The sequence below is a fragment of the Gossypium arboreum genome, chromosome 2 (assembly GCF_025698485.1).
Source record: "Gossypium arboreum isolate Shixiya-1 chromosome 2, ASM2569848v2, whole genome shotgun sequence".
NCBI lineage: Eukaryota > Viridiplantae > Streptophyta > Magnoliopsida > Malvales > Malvaceae > Gossypium > Gossypium arboreum.
Genome location: NC_069071.1, coordinates 101,790,075 through 101,813,755, shown reverse-complemented (window position 1 = coordinate 101,813,755; position 23,681 = coordinate 101,790,075). Strand labels below are relative to the sequence as shown.

General features: G+C 38.4%; 1 non-coding gene across 1 annotated transcript; it reads right to left on the bottom strand.

The window, feature by feature from the left end:
* Positions 1 to 1,842: 1,842 nt before the first annotated feature.
* On the bottom strand, positions 1,843 to 1,948 carry LOC128289833 (small nucleolar RNA R71). Its single transcript, XR_008279477.1, has one exon. It is a non-coding gene; the product is annotated as a small nucleolar RNA R71 (small nucleolar RNA).
* Positions 1,949 to 23,681: the final 21,733 nt, after the last annotated feature.

Sequence of the window (23,681 nt, the reverse complement as noted above, 5' to 3'; positions counted from 1 at the left end):
TGGACCTCCTTACACAGGCAGACCACACGACCGTGTCAATTTGGCAGGCTTGAGCACGGCCTGGAGTAATCAAACACGGGCATGTGCCATGGGCGTGTCCCTGCCAAGCCCAAGTTGAGTCCAATTCAGAAAAGGCTAATTTTGAGGGCTTTTAGGCATTCCAAAGCCTATAAATACACCCTAGAGGAAGAAAAAAATGGAGATGGAGAAGGGGGGTAAGGAATTACCCTAAGGAAGCCGATTGATCCATCTCAGAAGCCAGATTCATCATCAAGACTGAAGATCTCTCCTCAATTTCCCTTCAGGAGTTTTGGGTTTTCTTTATGTTTTGTATTCTTTATTCTTCGGAGATGTTTTCTTATTTAGTTATGAACTAAAACCCCTAAATACCTAAGGGGAATGAAACCAAAGACGAACCTTGTTATTATTTTCTAAATCATATGATAAATATTTGACTTGTTCTTAATTATATGTTCTTAATTCTTGTTTTGATATCCCAGGATACTGATTCAAGACATGCTCTTATTCAGAGGAGGAATAGACCCTGTCTAAGAGTACTTTTGTCATAATTAAGCGGAGTTGATTGCGCGCCTAGAAAAAGGGTGACAAGATTTTGCCAGATTAGAGTGAAACCTAATAAGGGGACCTATAGATCGAGTTAATGCAACCCTAGAGTGGTAATTAGAGAAAAGTCTCGGTTATTCAATCTAGGGATTAGAGGTTATTAGTCTTGAATAGGAATAATAACATAACTTAGGGATCTCTACAGAACAAGTTGAATGAATAAATCGTCCGGTTTGGAGCCAGAATAACAAGTAAAGTCTAGGTGGATTTTTCCTTAGGTATTGTCTTAAGTCAATCGATTTTTCCCAAAAGCAATTCCCCAATTCTTTTCTCTGTGCGTTCTTAGTTTAGATAATTAGTTAATTAAAACAAAGCCCCATTATTCTTCGGCTAGATAATAAAAAGACAGTCATTACTAGTACTTTTAGTTCCTTTATGTTCGACAATCCGGTCTTGCTAAAACTATACTACTGTTCGATAAGTACACTTGCCTACATAGCGATAATAGTTAGTTCAAGAATAAGTAATTATAAATATTTAAAACCTATCACGAAACCATGCGATCAAGTTTTTGGCGCTATTACCGGGGAACTAAAATATTAGGAACACTTAATTTTTATTACTTTAACCATTTATTTTTTCTTGCAATTTAATTATTACTAATTAATTTACATTTTCTTTCCCTTGGCAGGTTTTCCTAGTTTATGACTAGAAGAAACCCGTCAGAACCATTACTTTTTGACGAAGAAATCGATCGCATAGTTCGTAGAAACCAAAAAGAAATAAGGCGAAGCTTAAGATACACAGAGAACGAACAAGAAGACGATACTCAACCTCCAATAGAAGAGATTGCTGAAAACCAAGGCAATCAGCTACCTCCTGCAATTGCGGCTAATCAAAATCCTGCTCCACGCACTATGTATGACTATGTTAAACCTTCTTTAACAGGAATTGAATCTAGTATAGTTAGACTTGCTATTGTTGCAAATAATTTCGAACTGAAACCTAACATAATTCAGATGATACAACAGTTTGTTCAGTTTGATGGTTTGTAGGATGAGGATCCCAACACTCACTTGGCAAATTTTTTAGAGTTTTGCGACACTTTCAAAATTAATGGCTTTTCTGATGATGCCATTCGCCTTCGGTTGTTCCCTTTTTCATTGAGAAACAAAGCTAAACAGTGGTTGAACTCGTTACCACGAGGGTCTATCACTACTTGGGAACAAATGACAAAATTTTTTTTACTAAAATATTTTCTACCAGCTAAAATGGCTAAATTACATAATTATATCTCTTCTTTTGTACAGATGAATTTAGAAACACTTTACGATGCATGGGAGAGATACAAGAACTTATAGAGAAGGTGCCCTCACCATGGGTTACCGCTTTGGCTTCAAGTACAAACATTCTACAATGGTCTGAATCCCTCGACTCGGCAAATGGTTGACGCAGCTGCTGGCGGAACCATCAACAACAAAACACCTGAAGAGGCTTATGAATTCATTGAAGAAATGTCACTGAATAACTATCAGTGGCAAGTCATAAGGACTAAGCTAACAAAAACAGCCGGTGTTTATAACGTCGACTCAGTTACTATGTTGTCAAATCAGGTAGAATTTCTCAATAAAAAGATTGATGGTTTACTTGGTTCTACGCAGGTACATCCAGTAATGAGGTGTGACTCAAGTGGAGGAGGTGTTCATACAGAATATCAATCATTTAATCCTACAACCAAAGAGGAACAAGTCAACTATATAGGTAACAACAACTTTTGATCTCAAAATAACCCATACAGTAATACTTATAATGCAGGTTGGAGGAACCACCCAAATTTCTTCTGGGGTGGTCAAGGGAATCAAAAGCCACAACATCCTCCAGGCTACCAACAACCACCCTACCAAAAAGAAAAGAAGCCAAATCTTGAAGAGATGCTCTCAAAGTTCATATCAGTGTCAGAAACCCGTTTTCAGAACACCGAGACAGCACTTAAGAATCAACAAGCATCGATCCAAGGACTCGAAACTCAGATAAGCCAGCTTTCCAAACTAATCTCGGAAAGACCACTAGGAAATTTACTTAGTAATACCAAATCAAGAGAGCATGTCAAAGCAGTTACACTAAGGAGTGGGAAAGTGTTAGCAGAATCTGAAAAGAAGTTAGCACAAGAAGCCGTGGAAAGTGAAAGGAGGGATGAAAAACCCAAAAATAGTAACAAACCAGTGCCAGAGGAATATACACCACCGATTCCATATCCAGCAAAATTAAAAAAAGATCGCATTGATGCACAATTTGGTAAGTTTCTTGAACTTTTTAAGCAATTACATATCAACTTACCTTTTGTTGAAGCCATCTCGCAGATACCTACCTATGCAAAATTTTTGAAGGAGCTTCTAACAAATAAAAGGAAGTTTGAGGACTTATCTACAGTAGAACTTAACGAGGAGTGCTCCGCCATACTCCAAAACAAGCTGCCAATCAAACTAAAAGATCCAGGAAGTTTTACTACCCCTTGCTTAATTGGTAATCTGAATGTTGAAAAAGCACTAGCTGATTTAGGCGCTAGTATTAATTTGATGCCATATAAAATGTTCAAACAACTTGGTCTTGGGGAACCTAAACCTACTAAGATGAGTATTCAATTAGCCGATAGATCTGTTAAATATACTAGGGGTATTATAGAAGACGTACTCGTAAAAGTAGATAAATTTATATTCCCTGTTGATTTTGTTGTGCTTGACATGGATGAAGATGTAGAAGTACCCTTAATTTTAGGGCGCCCATTCCTAGCCACTGCTAGAGCTGTGATTGACGTGGGTGACGGTAAATTGGTACTTAGAGTAGGTGACGAGGAGAAGATCTTTAAAATTTATGATGCTATGAGATTCTCTAGGGAATAGGATGATTGATGTTATTTCATTGACTCTATTGATCATATTACTCAAGACTCTTTTCAAGAAATTGTACAAGAGGAGACGACGGAACCGTATCCAGCTCAAGACGAGGAGACAAGTGAGGAACCTAATGACCATTCGTCAAGACAAGTAGAATATAAAGGTATTAAAATAAACGATAAACTTAAGCAAAAACCCTCTATTGAGGAGCCTCCCAAACTGGAACTTAAACAATTACCAAACCATTTAGAATACGCATTCCTTGGAAATAATTCTACATTACCAGTTATTATTACTTCTAATTTGCAACCCAAGGAGAAAGAAGAATTAATCCAAGTATTAAAAGAACATAAGAAGGCCATAGCATGGAAAATTTCTGACATTAAAGGAATCAGCCCTTTTTTTTGCACCCACAAAATTCTGATGGAAGATGAATACAAATCGTGTATGCAAGCTCAAAGATGTCTGAACCCCAACATGAAGGAAGTTGTAAAAGCCGAGGTAATTAAACTTCTAGATGCTGGAATTATTTATCCTATTTCTGACAGTTCTTGGGTAAGTTCAGAATAGGCTGTCCCCAAGAAAGGAGGCATGATGGTTGTGACCAACGAGAAGAATGAATTAATCCCAACAAGAACAGTTATAGGGTGGAGAGTTTGCATAGACTACAGGAAACTGAATGACGCCATAAGAAAAGATCACTTCCCCTTACCATTCATTGACCAAATGTTAGAAAGATTATCCGGGCACATGTATTACTGCTTTTTAGACGGACTCTCTGGTTAATTCCAAATCCCAATAGCTCTTGAAGATCAAGAAAAGATGACATTCACATGCCCTTATGGTACGTTCGCTTATCGTAGAATGCCTTTTGGATTATGTAATGCTCCTGCCACTTTTCAGTGCTGTATAATAGCCATATTTGACAAACTTGTAGAAGATATCATGGAAGTCTTCATGGATGATTTTTTGGTATTCGGCAACTCTTTCCATTTCTACCTTAAAATTTTAAAACGATTTTTGATAATATGCGAGGAAACAAACCTTGTACTTAATTGGGAGAAATTTCACTTCATGGTTCAAGAAGATATTGTATTAGGGCATAAAATTTCTAGTAAAGGGATTGAGGTGGATAAATTTAAAATAGAAACAATCGAAAAATTACCACCCCCTAGTTCAGTTAAGGCTATTAGAAGCTTTTTAGGACATGCTGGTTTTTATAGAAGATTTATTAAGGATTTTTCTAAAATATCTAAGCCTTTGACTAAATTGCTAGAAAAAGATATACCTTTTAACTTCGATCAGGAATGTTTAGAAGCATTTAATACTTTAAAGGATAAATTAATTAATGCCCTAATCATAATTGCACCTGATTGGAACTTGCCATTTGAACTAATGTGTTATGCGAGTGATTTTGCAGTAGGTGCAGTATTGGGACAGCGAAGAGACAAGCATTTTCAACCTATCTTTTACGCCAGCAAAACTTTAATGGCTGCACAAGAAAACTATACTACTACAGAAAAAGAGTTGCTAGCTGTGGTTTTTGCATTTGACAAATTTCGATCATATCTCATATTTTCTAAAGTTGTTATTTACACTGACCATCTGCACTTCGCTACCTTTTAACTAAAACCAATGCAAAACCTCAAATCATTCGATGGATTCTCCTATTGCAGGAATATGACTTGGAAATTCAAGACAAGAAAGGAGCTGAAAATCTCACGGCTGATCATCTGTCCAGGCTCGAGAAATCCAATACCAGAGAACTAGATGACGTAGAAATAAATGACTCGTTCCCTGAAGAACAATTTTTCACTATATCTAACTCCGAGGTACCTTGGTTTTGTAACACCGCGAACCCGAGACCATCGCTGGTGTCGGACACGAGGGGTTAACAAGCCAAGTTCACATATTTTGCCCCCCAATTTGACATTTCCAGTCAGGCTGGAAAACTGCGTCACCGTCGCCTTAAAAATCATATCTCGAGTTTCAAAACTCAGAAACTGGTTTCGTAAATTTTCCCTGAATTTAGACTCATATATCCATCCATGGATTTATTTCTAGAATTTTTGGTTGGGCCAATTGGTACAGTTTATTAGTTAAAGTCACCCATGTTACAGGGATCGACTGCTCTGACCTTCGCGCGTTATAACTTGAATATCTCTCTGTACAGGGCTTTAATACTGGTACCGTTTGTTTTTAATGAAACTAGACTCAAAATGGAATCTGTACATATAAGGAATGACTCCTAATTATTTCTGGATAATTTATAGTAAATTTTTAAAGTTGCAACAGGGGACCCAGAAACCGTTCTGGCCCTGTCTCACAATAGCTTTAATATCTCTTAACATGTAACTCCTATGACCATTTCGTTTCTTCCATATGAAAATAGACTCATCAAGGTTCATTTACATAGCTTATTCACTATTTAATACCATTCCTACAAATTTTGGTTATTTTTCACATTCACGTCACTGCAGCTGGCAGCATCTGCTTTTAAGGTAGGTCTTACCTATTTTGTAGTCTCCATGAACCAACTAGTCTTGCCATACATAGGTTCATATATGATCATTTTAACCATACCAATGGCTGATCATGTGACCAACATTCCCATCTCCAATCCATAATCACATCATGACACCATATATATATATACAAACCGCAAATAGTCTAAGTCCAGTACTTCACTTTTACGAGCCATTTTCGCATGGCCGCACACATATACATCACAAAGATATTTAAACCAACAAGGGTAGTCCTATACATGCCATTTCAAAGTTCAACCAAAATTTATACCAAAATACAGGCGTTGATAGTGTGGATGACTTCGACTTTAATGATCCCGAATCCGATTGCTATCGAGCGTAATCTATAAAACAGAGAGCCAAAGCAACGGGTAAGCATTTTATGCTTAGTAAGTCTCAAGGAATAAAATCAGCTTTAATTTAAGCAATACATTCACATAACCAAATGCATCATTTCATTAATACACATTCTCATAATCATTCTTACTTCACACTTCATCATTATATACTTTCACAAAGTATCAACCATTCCAATAGCTGAAATTCGTTAGTCGATTGAGCGAATGTTGCTCAAATATGTCGACTTTCCAATGCACATATAAACGTACCTTATTCTTTGGGCTTTTCAAGCGTACTAATTGAATTTATTATAGCAACCAACACTCACCTCCAGCCCAAGCTTCTTCGGAATACAACCGGATATAACCACGTGCACGAATGCCTTCGGGTCTTAGCCCGGATAGAATGACTCGCACGAATGCCTTTGGGTCTTAGCCCGGATGTAGCCACTAGCACAATTGCCTTCGGGTCTTAACCCGGATATAATTTCCAGCATAATTGTCTTCGGGGCTTAGCCCGGGTATCATTCAATTTCTCATGCACACATACATCAATAATCATTGGACATACATATTTCATTTTCGTTACTAAGGCTCAAACACAATTATAATCACTAGCATAATCGCCTTCGGGACTTAGCCCGGGTATCATTCGAATACTCATACACACATAAATCAATAATCAATACATCCATATTTCATTCCACATAATTCAATTAAGGTCACTTCTTGAGGACTTACCTCGGATGTTGTCGAACGGCTTTTACGGCTATTCGATCACTTTTTCCTTCCCCTTGTCCAATTGTGGCCCTCTAAGCTTTTGAGCTAATTCAAACAAATTCAATTTATTAAAACCTCATTGTGCTAGCTTATGGCCGAATATGACAAGGAGTTTAAATGGTCAAATGCCACCCTTTAGCTTGAATACACAATGGTCATGCACATTTTATACTACATCAAGCAATTCAATACAATTCATTCGGGCATCAAGGAAAAGCTAAGGCCTTCAATAGGCTACCTAAGGCCGAATATACATGTCCATGTTGAGGCCAATTATGCACTTAATACCACACAAAAACAGCATGCATTTTACTAGTTAATGCTTTGCATGTTGTAGCTCAAAACTTATAATATAGCATCAAGCACTCATATGTGTGCTAGGCCGAATGTGCTTGCAATTTCACAAGCATTCTTCAACATCTTCTTCTTTAAACAAACATATTCATCACTTACTTCATAGCCAAAACATCATGTGCAAACATATATATACATATATGAGCATGGCTGAATTTCAAGGTGTCCATAGCCATCTAAAACACAAATTTTAACTAACATGCAAGAAGCATGAACCATGCTCGTGAATGCATCATGGCTGAATACATCATAATCATGCCCCTTTTATCTTCAATCATGGTTAAACAAAAATAAAACTCAAAGTCTTACTCAAGATGGCTACAAAGAAATTTCAAGAGTAGACAATCCATCATTGCATGCATCATCATCAAGCTTCACACTTAACATGCAATGGCTTTATCACAATACCAACCTTGACCAAATACCACTTCCATGGCATAACAAGGATTTGAACCATGGCTAACATGAACATCAAGTTGGCAACTAAAACATGCATGAATCTCATGACACAACCTCATACATACCTCAATCTTGATGCAAGTTTAGCCAAATATCCTTCTAGGTCTCTTCTAAACAAAGGAAATGAAGCAAAAATCTCTTCTTCCTCTTAGTATTTTTGGCCAAAAGGAGAGAACAAGGATGAACAAATTTTTTTGTTTTTCTTCTTGGTTGCACCGGCAATGGGGGAATGCTACTCTCTCACACATTTTTTTTTCATTCTTTTCTTACCCATGCTTATTTGTTTATTATTTCTCCCTAATGCCCAACAAAACATGTTTCATGACATGTTTAGCCCATATCTCTTTGTCATGGCCGGCCATCACTTGTAAAAGGGAATTTGACATGCAAGTCCATTATTTTGCATGCATGCTTTAATTAGTCATCACACATTTCCTATCGTACTTTCAAAGTTCACTACTAAGTCCTTTCTTGTGGAATTCACCTTTATAACACTAAATCAATCATCATAAAATGTCATACATGAGCACACATATTATAGGCATCAAAATAAATTTTTAATTATTTTTATGCCTCGGTTTTGTGGTCCCGAAACCACATTCCGACTAGGGTCAATTTTGGGCTGTCACAACTCTCCCCCACTTAAGAAATTTTCGTCCCCGAAAATCTTACCGGTAAATAGGTTTGGATATCGCTCTTTCATAGAGTTCTCGGTCTCCCAAGTAGCTTCTTCTATCCCGTGCTTGAGCCATAACACTTTCACTAGTGGAACCCGCTTGTTTCGCAACTCTTTCACTTCTCGTGATAGGATACGAATCGGTTCTATAGCGTCGAAGCATCGAAACATGAAAGACATCGTGAACCTTTTGAGTTCGGGGGCAAAATCAAACGATATGCCATCTGGACCGACTCGCTCGGATATCTCATATGGCCCAATGAACCTCGGGCTCGGCTTGCCCTTACGGTAGAATCGAGTATCTTTTTCCAAGGCGATACCTTGAGAAACACTTTATCACCCACCGATACTCGATATCCTTACGCTCAGATCCGCGTCACGACTTCGACGATCGAGGCTATCTTCGACTTTCACGGATTACTTTCACTTTCTGCTCAAAGATCTCTAATCAAATCCACCCGAAAATCTTGCTTTCACCAAGCTCGGTCCAAAACAATGGTGTACGGCATTTACTTAATCGCACAAAGCCTCGTAGGTGCCATCTTAATACTCGATTGAAAGTTGTTGTTGTAAGCGAATTCAATCAACGGCAAATACCGCTCCCATGAACCACTAAACTCGAGGACGCAACATCTCAACATATCCTCAAGTATCCGAATTATCCGCTCGGATTAACCATCGGTTTGGGGGTGAAAGGCGGTGCTAAAATGCAACTTGGTACCCAAAGCTTCTTGCAACTTTTTCCAAAATCGCGAGGTAAATCTCGGATCTCTATCCGACACGATGGAAATAGGCACCCGTGTAATCTCACAACTCGAGAAACGCATAATTCGGCTAATTTGTCCATTGAAAATCCGACGTCACGGGGACAAAGTGGGCCGACTTAGTCAATCTATCTACCACGACCCAAACCGCATCCTTCTTACTTGTCGACAATGGCGGTCCGGATACAAAGTCCATTGTGACTCGATCCCATTTCCACTCGGGTATCGTGATTGGTCAAGTAACTCAAGGCACCGATGTTCTCGCTTTCACTTGTTGACATATTAAACATCTCAAACAAAGTCGGAGATGTCTCGCCCATACCATGCCACCAAAACCGGCGTTTCAAATCATTGTACGTCTTCGTACTCCCGGTGGATTGCCATTCGCTACAATGGGCTTCATTCAGAATTATCGAAATGAGTTCAATTCTTTGGAACACACAGACGACTTCGAACCTCAAACAATCGTCATCATCGATTTGAAATTCGAGTCCTTGTTCGAACACACTCGGCCGCTTTTGCGACCAACTCGTCGTCGACTTTCCGAGCTTCTCGAATTTGATGTATCAATAGTGGTTTGGCTTTCAATTCAGCTACTAACACACTATCGGATCGAATAGACAAGTGCACGCTCATCGCTCAGAAAGCGAATAATGATTTACGACTCAAGGCATCCGCAACCACATTCGCCTTTCCGGGTGATAGTCAATGACCAGCTCGTAATCCTTTAACAACTCGAGCCAACGTCTTTGTCGCAGATTTAAGTCTCTTTGGGTCATCAAATATTTGAGACTTTTGTGATCCGAGTACACATGGCACCTTTCACCAAATAAGTAATGTCGCCAAATCTTTAAGGCGAACACGATGACGGCCAATTCGAGATCATGAGTCGGATAATTTTTCTCATGTGGCTTTAATTGCCTCGACGCATAGGCCACAACTCGACCTTCTTGCATCAATACACAACCTAACCCAAGTAGGGAGGCGTCGCTATAGATGACAAACTCTTTGCCGGACTCGGGTTGCACTAGAATTGGGGCTTCAGTCAAATAAGTTTTCAATTGATCGAAACTTTTTTGGCATTTCTCCGTCCATTCGAACTTAACATCCTTTTGGAGTAAGCCGTCATCGGCGTGGCTATCGTTGAGAAACCTTTACAAATCGTCGGTAATAACCAAGAAGCCCCAAAAAGCTCGAACCTCAGTAATATTTCTGAGGCTTCCAATTAAGTATGGCTGAAATTTTATTCGGTCGACTCGAATACCGATGCAGATACCACATGACCCAAGAAGCTAACCTCTTAACCGTAACTCACACTTGCCGAACTTAGCATATAATTGCTTATCCCGTAAAATTTGCAAAGACTAACCGCAGTGTTCAAAGATGTTCGGTCTCATTTCTTGAATAGACCAAGATGTCATCAATGAACACGACTACTTAATCGATCCAAATATGGTCTCAAGATCCGATTCATTAAATCCATAAATACCATAGGGCATTAGTGAGCCCAAACGGCATCACTAGGAACTCATAGTGACCATATCTCGCTCAAGGCGTCTTGGGTACGTCCAATCTCGGATTCGCAATTGATAATAGCCCGATCTCAAATCTATTTTCGAGAACACCGAGGCTCCTTCGCTTGATTGAACAAGTCATCGATACGTGGTAACGAATATTTGTTCTTTATCGCCGCTTATTAAGTCGACGATAGTCGATGCACGTACCGCATGGTTCCATCCTTCTTTTCACAAACAACACCGGCGCACCCCAAGGCGAACAACTCGGCGAGCAAAACCTCTATCCACCAATTCTTGCAATCGAGCTTTCAACTCCTTTAGTTCCGTTGGTGCCATACGATACGGAGCTATCGAAATTGAGTGGTACCGGTACCAATTCGATGCCAAATTCTATTTCCGAACAGTGGTAAACCCGCAATTCTTCGTGGAAAACATCCGGTATTCACAAACCACGGGCGCAGATTCGGGTTTCTTTTCTGATTCCTTGTCATCGAGCACGTACGCAAGGTACGCTTCGCACCCTTTTCTTACATATTTTCGGGCCAACATTGCTGATATTACAGCTGGCAACCCCTTTAAGTCCGTAGACTCAACCCGAATTATCTCATTATTCGCGACCTCAAATCGATAGTCTTGCTTTTGCAATTTACAACCGCATCGTGCATGGTCAACCAATCCAAACCAAGAATAACGTCAATTCATCGAACGGCAAAAGTATCAAGTCCGCCGGAAAACAAGAACCTCGGAACATTAGGGGACTTTTCTTGCACACTTTGTTGACAAGCACGTAATGACCCAAGGGTTTGACACCGAATTACAAACTCGAGACTCAATAGGCAAAGTCTTACTGGATGCTAAGGTTTCACATATATAAGAATGAGTAGAACCAGGTCAATCAAAGCAATCACATTAGTATTGAAAAGAGTGAAAGTACCAGTAATGACATCCGGAGAGGCAAGATCCTCGCGGCGCAGATGGCATAAGTCCTAGCAGGGCACGAGCCTCAGATCCGATGGTAGCATCTCTAGATCCTCTCGACCGCCAATCGACATTGCCCATATTTCTAGGTGGCCTACCTCGAGCAAATGGTAGCACCCGGTTTCCACTCGACTTACATTCTATTCAAGCATCCTCGGGCAATCCTTCATAAAGTGGTCGGCCGATCCACACTTATAGCAGAGCGATCACAAAACCAACAGCTCCCGAATGCCATTTGCCACAATGTAGACACTCCGCCTCTCTCGGCGATCATTTCCACCACTAGCGATCAAGTGACTCGTGTGGTCACAGGGGTCGATCGCGTCCTCGTCTAGAAAAGCCCAAACGCCTAGACCGGCTCACATCATCTCGAAATCTCTTCGATGCCTGTTGAAGAGACTTTCCCGAGGACCTCTTTCGGAATTCTCCGGTTCCCACATCAACTTTTTGTTTCTCCTTTCTAAGCTCTTCGGCTTTACAAGCTCGCTCAACAAGTACTACGAACTCTCGTATTTCGAGAATGCCAACGAACATCCTTATATCATCATTCAGCCCATCCTCGAAGCGTTTACACATAATGGCTTCGGACGAAATGCATTCTCGCGCGTACCGGCTAAGCCTCACAAATTTTCGTTCGTAGTCGGTAACTGACATAGAACCTTGCTTAAGATCAAGGAATTCCCTTCGCTTTTGGTCGATGAATCTCTGACTAATATACTTTTTTCGGAACTCGGTTTGAAAGAATTCCCAAGTCACTTGCTCTCTAGGCACCACAGAAGTCAGAGTACTCCACCAATAGTAGGCGGACTCATGTAGCAAGGAGATGGTACACTTTAAGCACTCATCGGTGTACAGGATAGCTCATCGAGCACCCGGATAGTGTTATCCAACCAAAATTCAGCTCGCTTCGGCATCATCATCATCCGTAGCCTTAAATTCAAGTGGCCCCATGTTTTGAATCCTATCGATCGGGGCTTACTTAACCTTATTTGGTCATCCACGGAGGTATTGTAGGTGCGGGGTTGCATTTGTCGGGAATGGAGGTTGTGGAATGTAGTGTTAGTTCGAATGTATTGATTAAACCATTCGCTCATCACACTATAAAAGGCTTGCCTAGCCTCATCATTCGGATTGTTGGCCATAGGTTGAGAGTCCGCCGCGCTGTCCCCTTGCGGGAGCAGGTGCCACACTCTCCACATCATCACTATTGCTCGGTGGGATCGGATCCACCGCTATAAACAAACACAAAGTCAAATTGTCGAAATCACCACACTATCGATTCATCATTTAATGGCATGTATAGCTAGACCCCAAACACATCACGGTAGTCCTAGAATCGACTAAACCGTGGCTCGATACCAATAAAATTGTAACACCCAACCCGAGACCATCGCCGTGTCGGACACGAGGGGTTAACAAGCCAAGTTCACATATTTTGCCCCCAATTTGACATTTCGGTCAGCTGGAAAACTGCATCACCGTCGCCTTTAAAATCATATCTCGAGTTTCAAAACTCGAAACTGGTTTTGTAAATTTTCCTGAATTTAGACTCATATATCCATCCATGGATTTATGTCTAGAATTTTGGTTGGGCCAATTGGTACAGTTTATTAGTTAAAGTCACCCATGTTACAGGGATCGACTGCTCTGACCTTCGCGCGTTATAACTTGAATATCTCTCTGTACAGGGCTTTAATACTGGTGCCGTTTGTTTCTAATGAAACTAGACTCAAAATGGAATCTGTACATATAAGGCATGACTCCTAATTATTTCTGGATAATTTATAGTAAATTTTAAAGTTGCGACAGGGGACCCAGAAACCGTTCTGGCCCTGTCTCACAATAGCTTTAATATCTCTTAACATGTAACTCCTATGACCATTTCGTTTCTTCCATATGAAAATAGACTCATCAAGGTTCATTTACATAGCTTATTCACTATTTAATACCATTCCTACAAATTTTGGTTATTTTTCACATTCACGTCACTGCAGCTGGCAGCATCTGTTTTTAAGGTAGGTCTTACCTATTTTGTAGTCTCCATGAACCAACTAGTCTTGCCATACATAGGTTCATATATGATCATTTTAACCATACCAATGGCTGATCATGTGACCAACATTCCCATCTCCAATCCATAATCACATCATGACACCATATATATATATACAAACCGCAAATAGTCTAAGTCCGTACTTCACTTTTACGAGCCATTTTCGCATGGCCGTACACATATACATCACAAAGATATTTAAACCAACAAGGGTAGTCCTATACATGCCATTTCAAAGTTCAACCAAAATTTATACCAAAATAGAGGCGTTGATAGTGTGGATGACTTCGACTTTAATGATCCCGAATCCGATTGCTATCGAGCGTAATCTATAAAACAAAGAGCCAAAGCAACGGGTAAGCATTTTTATGCTTAGTAAGTCTCAAGGAATAAAATCAGCTTTAATTTAAGCAATACATTCACATAACCAAATGCATCATTTCATTAATACACATTCTCATAATCATTCTTACTTCACACTTCATCATTATATACTTTCACAAAGTATCAACCATTCCAATAGCTGAAATTGCTAGTCGATTGAGCGAATGTTGCTCAAATATGTCGACTTTCCAATGCACATATAAACGCACCTTATTTTTTGGGCTTTTCGAGCGCATTTAATTGAATTTATTACAGCAACCAACACTCACCTCCAGCCCAGGCTTCTTCGAATACAACCGGATATAACCACGCACGAATGCCTTGGTCTTAGCCCGGATAGAATGACTCGCACGAATGCCTTGGTCTTAGCCCGGATGTAGCCACTAGCACAATTGCCTTCGGTCTTAACCGGATATAATTTCCAGCATAATTGTCTTGGGCTTAGCCCGGTATCATTCAATTTCTCATGCACACATACATCAATAATCATTGGACATACATATTTCATTTTCGTTACTAAGGCTCAAACACAATTATAATCACTAGCATAATCGCCGGGACTTAGCCGGTATCATTCAATACTCATACACACATAAATCAATAATCAATACATCCATATTTCATTCCACATAATTCAATTAAGGTCACTTCTTGAGGACTTACCTCGGATGTTGTCGAACGGCTTTTACGGCTATTCGACCACTTTTTCCTTCCCCTTGTCCAATTGTGGCCCTCTAAGCTCTTGAGCTAATTCAAACAAATTCAATTTATTAAAACCTCATTGTGCTAGCTTATGGCCGAATATGACAAGGAGTTTAAATGGTCAAATGGCCACCCTTTAGCTTGAATACACAATGGTCATGCACATTTTATACTACATCAAGCAATTCAATACAATTCATTTGGGCATCAAGGAAAAGCTAAGGCCTTCAATAGGCTACCTAAGGCCGAATATACATGTCCATGTTGAGGCCAATTATGCACTTAATACCACACAAAAACAGCATGCATTTTACTAGTTAATGCTTTGCATGTTGTAGCTCAAAACTTATAATATAGCATCAAGCACTCATATGTGTGCTAGGTCGAATGTGCTTGCAATTTCACAAGCATTCTTCAACATCTTCTTCTTTAAACAAACATATTCATCACTTACTTCATAGCCAAAACATCATGTGCAAACATATATATACATATATGAGCATGGTGAATTTCAAGGTGTCCATAGCCATCTAAAACACAAATTTTAACTAACATGCAAGAAGCATGAACCATGCTCGTGAATGCATCATGGTGAATACATCATAATCATGCCCCTTTATCTTCAATCATGGTTAAACAAAATAAAACTCAAAGTCTTACTCAAGATGGCTACAAAGAAATTTCAAGAGTAGACAATCCATCATTGCATGCATCATCATCAAGCTTCACACTTAACATGCAATGGCTTTATCACAATACCAACCTTGACCAAATACCACTTCTATGGCATAACAAGGATTTGAACCATGGCTAACATGAACATCAAGTTGGCAACTAAAACATGCATGAATCTCATGACACAACCTCATACATACCTCAATCTTGATGCAAGTTTAGCCAAATATCCTTCTAGATCTCTTCTAAACAAAGGAAATGAAGCAAAATCTCTTCTTCCTCTTAGTATTTTTGGCCAAAAGGAGAGAACAAGGATGAACAAATTTTTTTGTTTTCTCTTCTTGGTTGCACTGCAATGGGGAATGCTACTCTCACACACATTTTTTTCATTCTTTTCTTACCCATGCTTATTTGTTTATTATTTCTCCCTAATGCCCAACAAAACATGTTTCATGACATGTTTAGCCCATATCTCTTTGTCATGGCCGCCATCACTTGTAAAAGGGAATTTGACATGCAAGTCCATTATTTTGCATGCATGCTTTAATTAGTCATCACACATTTCCTATCGTACTTTCAAAGTTCACTACTAAGTCCTTTCTTGTGGAATTCACCTTTATAACACTAAATCAATCATCATAAAATGTCATACATGAGCACACACATATTATAGGCATCAAAATAAATTTTTAATTATTTTTATGCCTCGGTTTTGTGGTCCCGAAACCACATTCCGACTAGGGTCAATTTTGGGCTGTCACAGGTTTGCAGACATCGTGAATTTTTTAGTTGCTAACATTATCCCAAAAGGGTTAACACACCAGCAAAAGAAGCAATTCTTTAATGATGTGAAAAACTACTTTTGGGACGATCCATTTCTGTTTCACAGATGTGCAGATCAAGTCATCAGAAGATGCGTTACAGGATCAGAAATATCAAAAATATTGGAACATTGCCACTCAGGGCCAACCGGAGGACACTATAGTGGCACTAAGTCTGCATACAAAATACTTGAATCAGGTTTTTATTGGCCTTCGTTATTCAAAGATGCTATCAAGTATGTTACTTTATGTGACAAATGCCAACGGACAAGTAACATATCTAAACGTGATGAAATGCCTCAAAACTATATGCTTTCTTGTGAAATATTTGACGTTTATGGTATCGATTTCATAGGCCTATTCCCCAGTTCATTCGGAAATAAATATATCTTAATAGCAATTGACTACATGTCCAAATGGGTAGAAGCCCAAGCTCTACCTACTAATGATGCTAGAATGGTAGTACATTTCCTTAAAAAATTCTTCTCGAGATTCAGAACACCTAGAGCAATTATCAGTGACAGGGGCACTCATTTTTGTAATACCCAATTTGAAAAAACCCTTAAGAAATACGGAGTTCATCATAGAACAACCACCCTATACCATCCTCAAACTAATGGACAAGTTGAAGTAGCAATCCGAGAACTCAAATGGATCCTTGAAAAAACAGTAGAATCAAATAGAAAATACTGGGCAACAAAAGTAGACGATGCCTTATGGGCTTACAGAACTACTTTTAAGACTCCTATAAGGACATCACCTTACAGACTAGTTTATGGAAAAATTCATCATCTACCATTCGAACTAGAGCATAAAGCTTTTTGGGCTATTAAATTTCTAAACCTTGATCCCGAACTTGCAGGGAAAAACAGGTTGATGCAGCTGAACGAGCTAGATGAATGGCGTGCCAATGCATACGAAAATTCACGCCTATACAAGGAAGCAACAAAGTGGCGCCATGATGTTCATTTAAAGCAATGGCAACAATTTAAAGTTGGAGATCTCGTCTTACTATACAACTTAAGACTCAAATTGTTTCCCGGGAAACTAAATTCACGATGTTCAGGACCCTTTGTAATTCAATCTGTTCATCCATATGGCACAATAGAGGTAAGTCACCCATCATACGGTACTTTCAAAGTAAATGGACACCGTCTAAAACTTTATAATGGTGAGAATTTTAAAGTTGATGGAGAGGAGCTACAACTCCACAAACTGCCCTGAATATACCAACAAGGTAATAGTCGAGCTTAGACTATAAACAAGCACTTCTCGGGAGGCAACACGAGTACTAACGATTTTAAATTATTTTAAATTCAAGTTTTAAACATTTAGGTCACTCACAGGGTTTTTGAAGCACAGGTTCCCAACTCCACACGGCTGTGCTTAAGGCTGTGTGACCAACACGGAGGGAAACACGACAGTGCAAAAATAGGGTAAAAGATTTCCCCAAACACGGGCTGCGATAAAATGCCACGCCCGTGCGACATGGCCGTGGTCGAATCTGCCGAATAAACACGGGCGTGAGACACGCTCGTATCTAGCACCCGTGGACAACACTATCGAAATAACACAGGCAAGCGAAAACCTACACGACCGTGGAAGAAGCGAATCACGGCAGACATGGCCGTGCGATACGATCACGCAGCGACATGGCCTAGACACACGGGCGTGCGATAAGACCATGTGGCGACATCTTAATTTGCGACAAACACAGCCGAGCCACGGCCCACATGGGCGTGTGCTACGGCCGTGCCACTTAAAAAATTAGAATAATTATCTTATTTTATTTTTCTTTTATTAAGTTTTTAAGATTCATTTTTCTCCTTTTCAAAAAAAAAAAAACAGCTTACCTTTAGAATCCAGCTTGCCATCCAAAGTATCTCTAATACTCGATCTCGCCAATCCAAGGATATCATCCGTTCTTAATACAAGAAGTTTCACTCCTCCCCCTATCTTATTTTTATACTCTAATATCTCTCTTTGTACATTGAGGGCAATATACATCTTAAGTGTAGGGGGTATTCATGTCACTATTAGAAAAATCCCTAAATAATCACCTTATTCTCATGAAAAACTCTTATATCATATTTAGGATAAATTTTAATTGATTTATGATTTTGATTGATATATCTTGAATTAAAACATAGGCATTATAAATTTTAATTGATTTATGATTTTGATTGATATATCTTGAATTAAAACATAGGCATTTATGCATTGATTGTTTAAACTTTAAGACATTAGAGAATCAAGCATGATAAGTTGATTTTTAAGAATTTAAAATTATAGGTTGTTTCCTCAAGTCTAGGTATTACTTTGAATTGGAATTCACGAGTCTAAACATCAAAAAGCCATAATTTTTTGTGAGATTTTTTAGCCTTTTGAGCATCTATTAATTCTTTCATGCTCACTTTTATTATTGCTTTGAGTGCGTCAGTATTGAACTGTTATTCTAGAACTTGCTTGATTATGCATGTCGAGACCACACCATTTGATTTGATATATCAAAATGATTAAGGCACTTAGGATTAACCCATTCATGCCATGAAAAGCCTACCTCCACGATTAACCCCTAGTAAACCCCCTTAAGCTTAATAAGCCATTTCTTGTATTACCCTTAATATTAACCTTTAACCCATTATTGTTGAAACCGCCTAATTTAATCCCTATTTTTGTCGAGATTTAAGTTGAGGAAATTGCTTAGCTATGTCTTGTTTGTAATAAGTTAGTCTATGAATATTTAACTTGTTCTTAAAAAAAAACTATGTATATATATTAGTAATTCCATATTCTGAGAAGAAGCTCTGTTGTACGCAAGTGAAGATTAACTCTTTTTCTAGTTAGGCAATTTTTCAATTCAATCTCGATTCTAACCCTTTCATTCAGCTTGTGACCACACCCCCTAACCAAGTCGTACTACAACCCTCTAAAGACCTTTTGATTGATGTATCATCTTAAATTATAGTGGTGGAGATTTGATTTTCATGCAAGCCTATGGTAATAAATTTTCATTATTGACTATTGAGTGCTTCATTTATTGTCCTTAAACACCTCGAGTGATTTGAGTGAATCTTTAGTGAGGATGTGAAACTCTGTGATATTCTGAATCAAAGGTAATTACTTAGATGTGGAGAGACACCTATGTTTGCATGATTAAATATTCAACTTGGAATGTTTGAAACTTTTATGTTCTTTTAGTTGAATTCTCAATGTATGATTACCTATGGATTATTTTGAGATATTATCGATAAGAATTATAAGTTGAGGAGAATTTATTTTGATTATGAGTTGAGGATTTTGTTTGAGGACAAGAAAATGCTTAAGTGTGGGGGTATTTGATAAACCGTAAATTATACATATTTTTACCCCATGTTTAATGCATTTTATGGATGATTTCTCATTACAATTGGTGAATTTGATGCTTCTAATGCTTTAATTTCATGTTTTATACTTAGGAGAGCATAGAAGAGCGAAAGAAATGAGAAACGGGCCAAAAATGGAGAAAATGGACCAAAGTACGAAAACAATACGGCCTGAACCTCCTCACACAGGCAGACCATACGGCCGTGTCAATTTGGCAGGCTCGAGCACGGCCTAAAGTAATCGAACACGGGTGTGTGCCACGGGCGTGTGCCACGGGCGTGTCCCTGCCGAGCCCAAGTTGAGTCCAATTCAGAAAAGGCTAATCTTGAGAGCTTCTAGGCATTCCAAAGCCTATAAATACACCCTAGAAGATGCAGAAAAGGGAGACGGAGAAGGGGGTAAGGAATTACACCAAGAAACCCGATTGATCCATCTCAGAAGCCGGATTCATCATTAAGACTGAAGATCTCTCCTCAATTTCCCTTCAGGAGTTTTGGGTTTTCTTTATGTTTTGTATTCTTTATTCTTCGGAGATGTTTTCTTATTTAGTTATGAACTAAAACCCCTAAATACCTAAGGGGAATGAAACCTAAGACGAACCTTGTTATTATTTTCTGAATCGTATGATAAATATTTGACTTGTTCTTAATTCTTGTTTTGATATCCCAGGATAATGATTCAAGACATGCTTTTATTCAGAGGAGGAATAGACCCTGTTTAAGAGTACTTTTGTCATAATTAAGCGGAGTTGATTGCGCACCTAGAAATAGGGTGACAAGATTTTGCCGGATTAGGGTGAAACCTAATAAGGGGATCCATAGATCGAGTTAATGCAACCCAAGAGTGGTAATTAGAGAAAAGTCTCAGTTATTTAATCTAGGGATTAGACGTTATTATTCTTGAATAAGGGTAATAACATAACTTAAGGATATCTACGAAACAAGTTGAATGAATAAATCATCCGGTTTGGAGCCAGAATAACAAGTAAAGTCTAGGTGGATTTTTCCTTAGGTATTGTCCTAAGTCAATCGATTTTTCCCAAAAGCAATTCCCCAATTCTTTTCTCTATACGTTCTTAGTTTAGATAATTATTTAATTAAAACAAAACCCCATTATTCTTCTGCTAGATAATAAAAAGACAGTCATTACTAGTACTTTTATTTCCTTTGGGTTCGACAATTCGGTCTTGCTAAAACTATACTACTGTTCGATAGGTACACTTGCCTATATCGTGATAATTGTTAGTTCAAGAATGAGTAATTATAAATATTTAAAACTTATCACGAAACCATGTGATCAAGTCACGGTATGATTATAGGAGTGCATGAAAATTTTGGTGAGTTAATTTTAACGTTTGCGAGCACAATTGTGAAAAAGGACTAAATCGCATAAATTGCAAAAGCCTTGAATTGATAGCTAAAGGTGTTAAATAGCTATAGAACCAAAATTGGGGGTCTTTAAAGGGTAACTAGATGCTTAAAAGAAATCATAGCCGGCCATGAGACAAGGAAGTCAATTAGTCAAAGTGTTAGGTTTTGATGACATTAGCAAATTGAGTAAAATAAAGAAAAGTTTTCATCTTTTCTTTTCTTCTCGCATACACCATCGAAAATCAGCCATTGAAGGGGGTTTGAAAGCTCAAAATTTTCAGCTACTTAGTTGACTCACAAGTAAGTGATTTCCTTACCCTTTGTTGATGGTTTTTTCATTTTTGAGACCCTTGAAGCATGAACTTTCGAAGGAGGGGTATATCTTGCAAAATGGTTGAAGGTCTAGGGTTTTTCCATGAGAGAATTTAGGGGTGTTTTCTAAAATTTTATGGAAGAATATGAGTCTTAGTTAATAGACAACTTTTTTGAATGGTATTACCATGAAAACACTTAAAGAGACCATTTTGCACAAGTTGCAAAAAGAATGATAAATGTGTGAAATAGATAGAATTTTGGGTTACTATAAGAGTAAAAAGAGTTAAACTAGGCTTAATATGCGAAGAAATTTGATAAAAATCGATTTTCTGCATAGGGATAAAATGGTCATTTTGCCAAAGTCTAGGGACAAAATGGTCATTTTACCAAAGATGTAAAATTTTAATTGCTTAATTTTATTTAGTGATTAAATGAGTGCATTTTTTTATTTTAGATCAAGAATTGCCAAATCCGAACCTGGATCAGGGAAAAGCCAAGCAAATTGATTAAACCAACTAGTCGCCACATTTTGTAATCCAAGGTAAGTTGTAAGTAAATAATACAACTACATTATTAATGTATGTGTTGAATTGCATTCGAATTAATATATCATGAATTGCTTGATTTTTTGGAATTGAGATGGTATGATGCTAATAGAGATAGTAGAGTTTCTGTTCGAACCTAGGAAATAAATCGAATATTCATGCCGTGACATTTGGGTCATTTGTGTGTGAGCTAGTGTAAAACCATGTATGGGACATGCATCGACAACATTATGAGAGCCAGTGTAAAACCATGAATAGGACATGGCATCGACATTGAGACGAGAGCTAGTGTAAGACATGTATGGGATATGCATCGTCCTCGAGACATAAGCCAGCGTAAGACATGTCTGGTACATGCATCGGCTACGAGATGATAGTCAGTGTAAGACCATGTCTGGGACATGGCATTGACTTGAGATATGAGTCAGTGTAAGACCATGTCTGGGACATAGCATCGGCAACTTACCCACGTTTGAGGCTTAATGAATATATGTTTGTGTTCCAAATGGTTCAATGGTGAGCATTATGCTCTTAATCTAATGAGGAAAGTATAACCGTGTTATGAGTGGTACAGGTACCTAATTGGTACGTATGAGATATGAGCTCATTGAACAGTTTGTGGCTAGTATGTATGGTAATGAGTAAGTTATGCCTATGCCTGCCTTGGTATCATGAGCATGTGTATCATTGATAAAATGTTGTTGTTGTGTACTTACTTATATGCAATTTACTAAGCTTTTATGCTTACTCCCTTTCCTTTCCATTTCCTTACAGTGCCGCTTAACCAGCTCAAGGATTCCAAAAGTCAAAGATATCGATCACACTATCAACCGAAGCACTCAGTATAGTTGGATTTATATTTTTGAATATGGCATGTCTAGGAATTAGACTTTATTATTTTGTGTCTTTGAGAATTGGCCAAATATGTTGGCCTGGGTTGGAAACCCTTTAATTTGTTTTAAGTTTTGAATGAAAGTAATATTTATTTCGATTTTATAAAAGATGCATTCTCATGGTTGAATGAATGTCTATTATGCCTGATTTAGTTATAGGAGTTATACTTGTTTCGATATTCGTTGGTATTTGTCTGGAACTTATATGTAAGGGTGGCAATGAGGCTTGGTAAATAGCCTTATACTGTCCACACGGTAGGCACACGGGCTTGTGTCTAGGTCGTGTGTGACATATGGTCTGCCTCATGGGCGTGTGGTTCGGCCGTGTGTCCCTACACGTAAAAATTTCAAGTTAGTATGCATGGTAATAAACACATGGGTAGAGACTGTAACAGCCCAATTTAGGGCTAAAATGGAGTAGTGGTTTTGAAACCACGAATCCGAGGTTGAAAATTTTATGACTAGGTGTTTAATTTGAAGTTTAGGACTAAATTGAAATAGGTGAAAAATGTGTGTTCTAGTTTATAAAGTACTTGATTGAAATGGGGGTTTTAAGTAGAGGTCCTTAAATGGCAATTAGACCATTATACTTTATATGGAAAAAAATGGGCATAAATAGGACAAAATTTTAAAGAAATGCCTTAAGGGTATTTTTGTCATTTGGTAATTAAAAGAAATAAAATGGGAAAAATAAGCCAAAAATTTGTC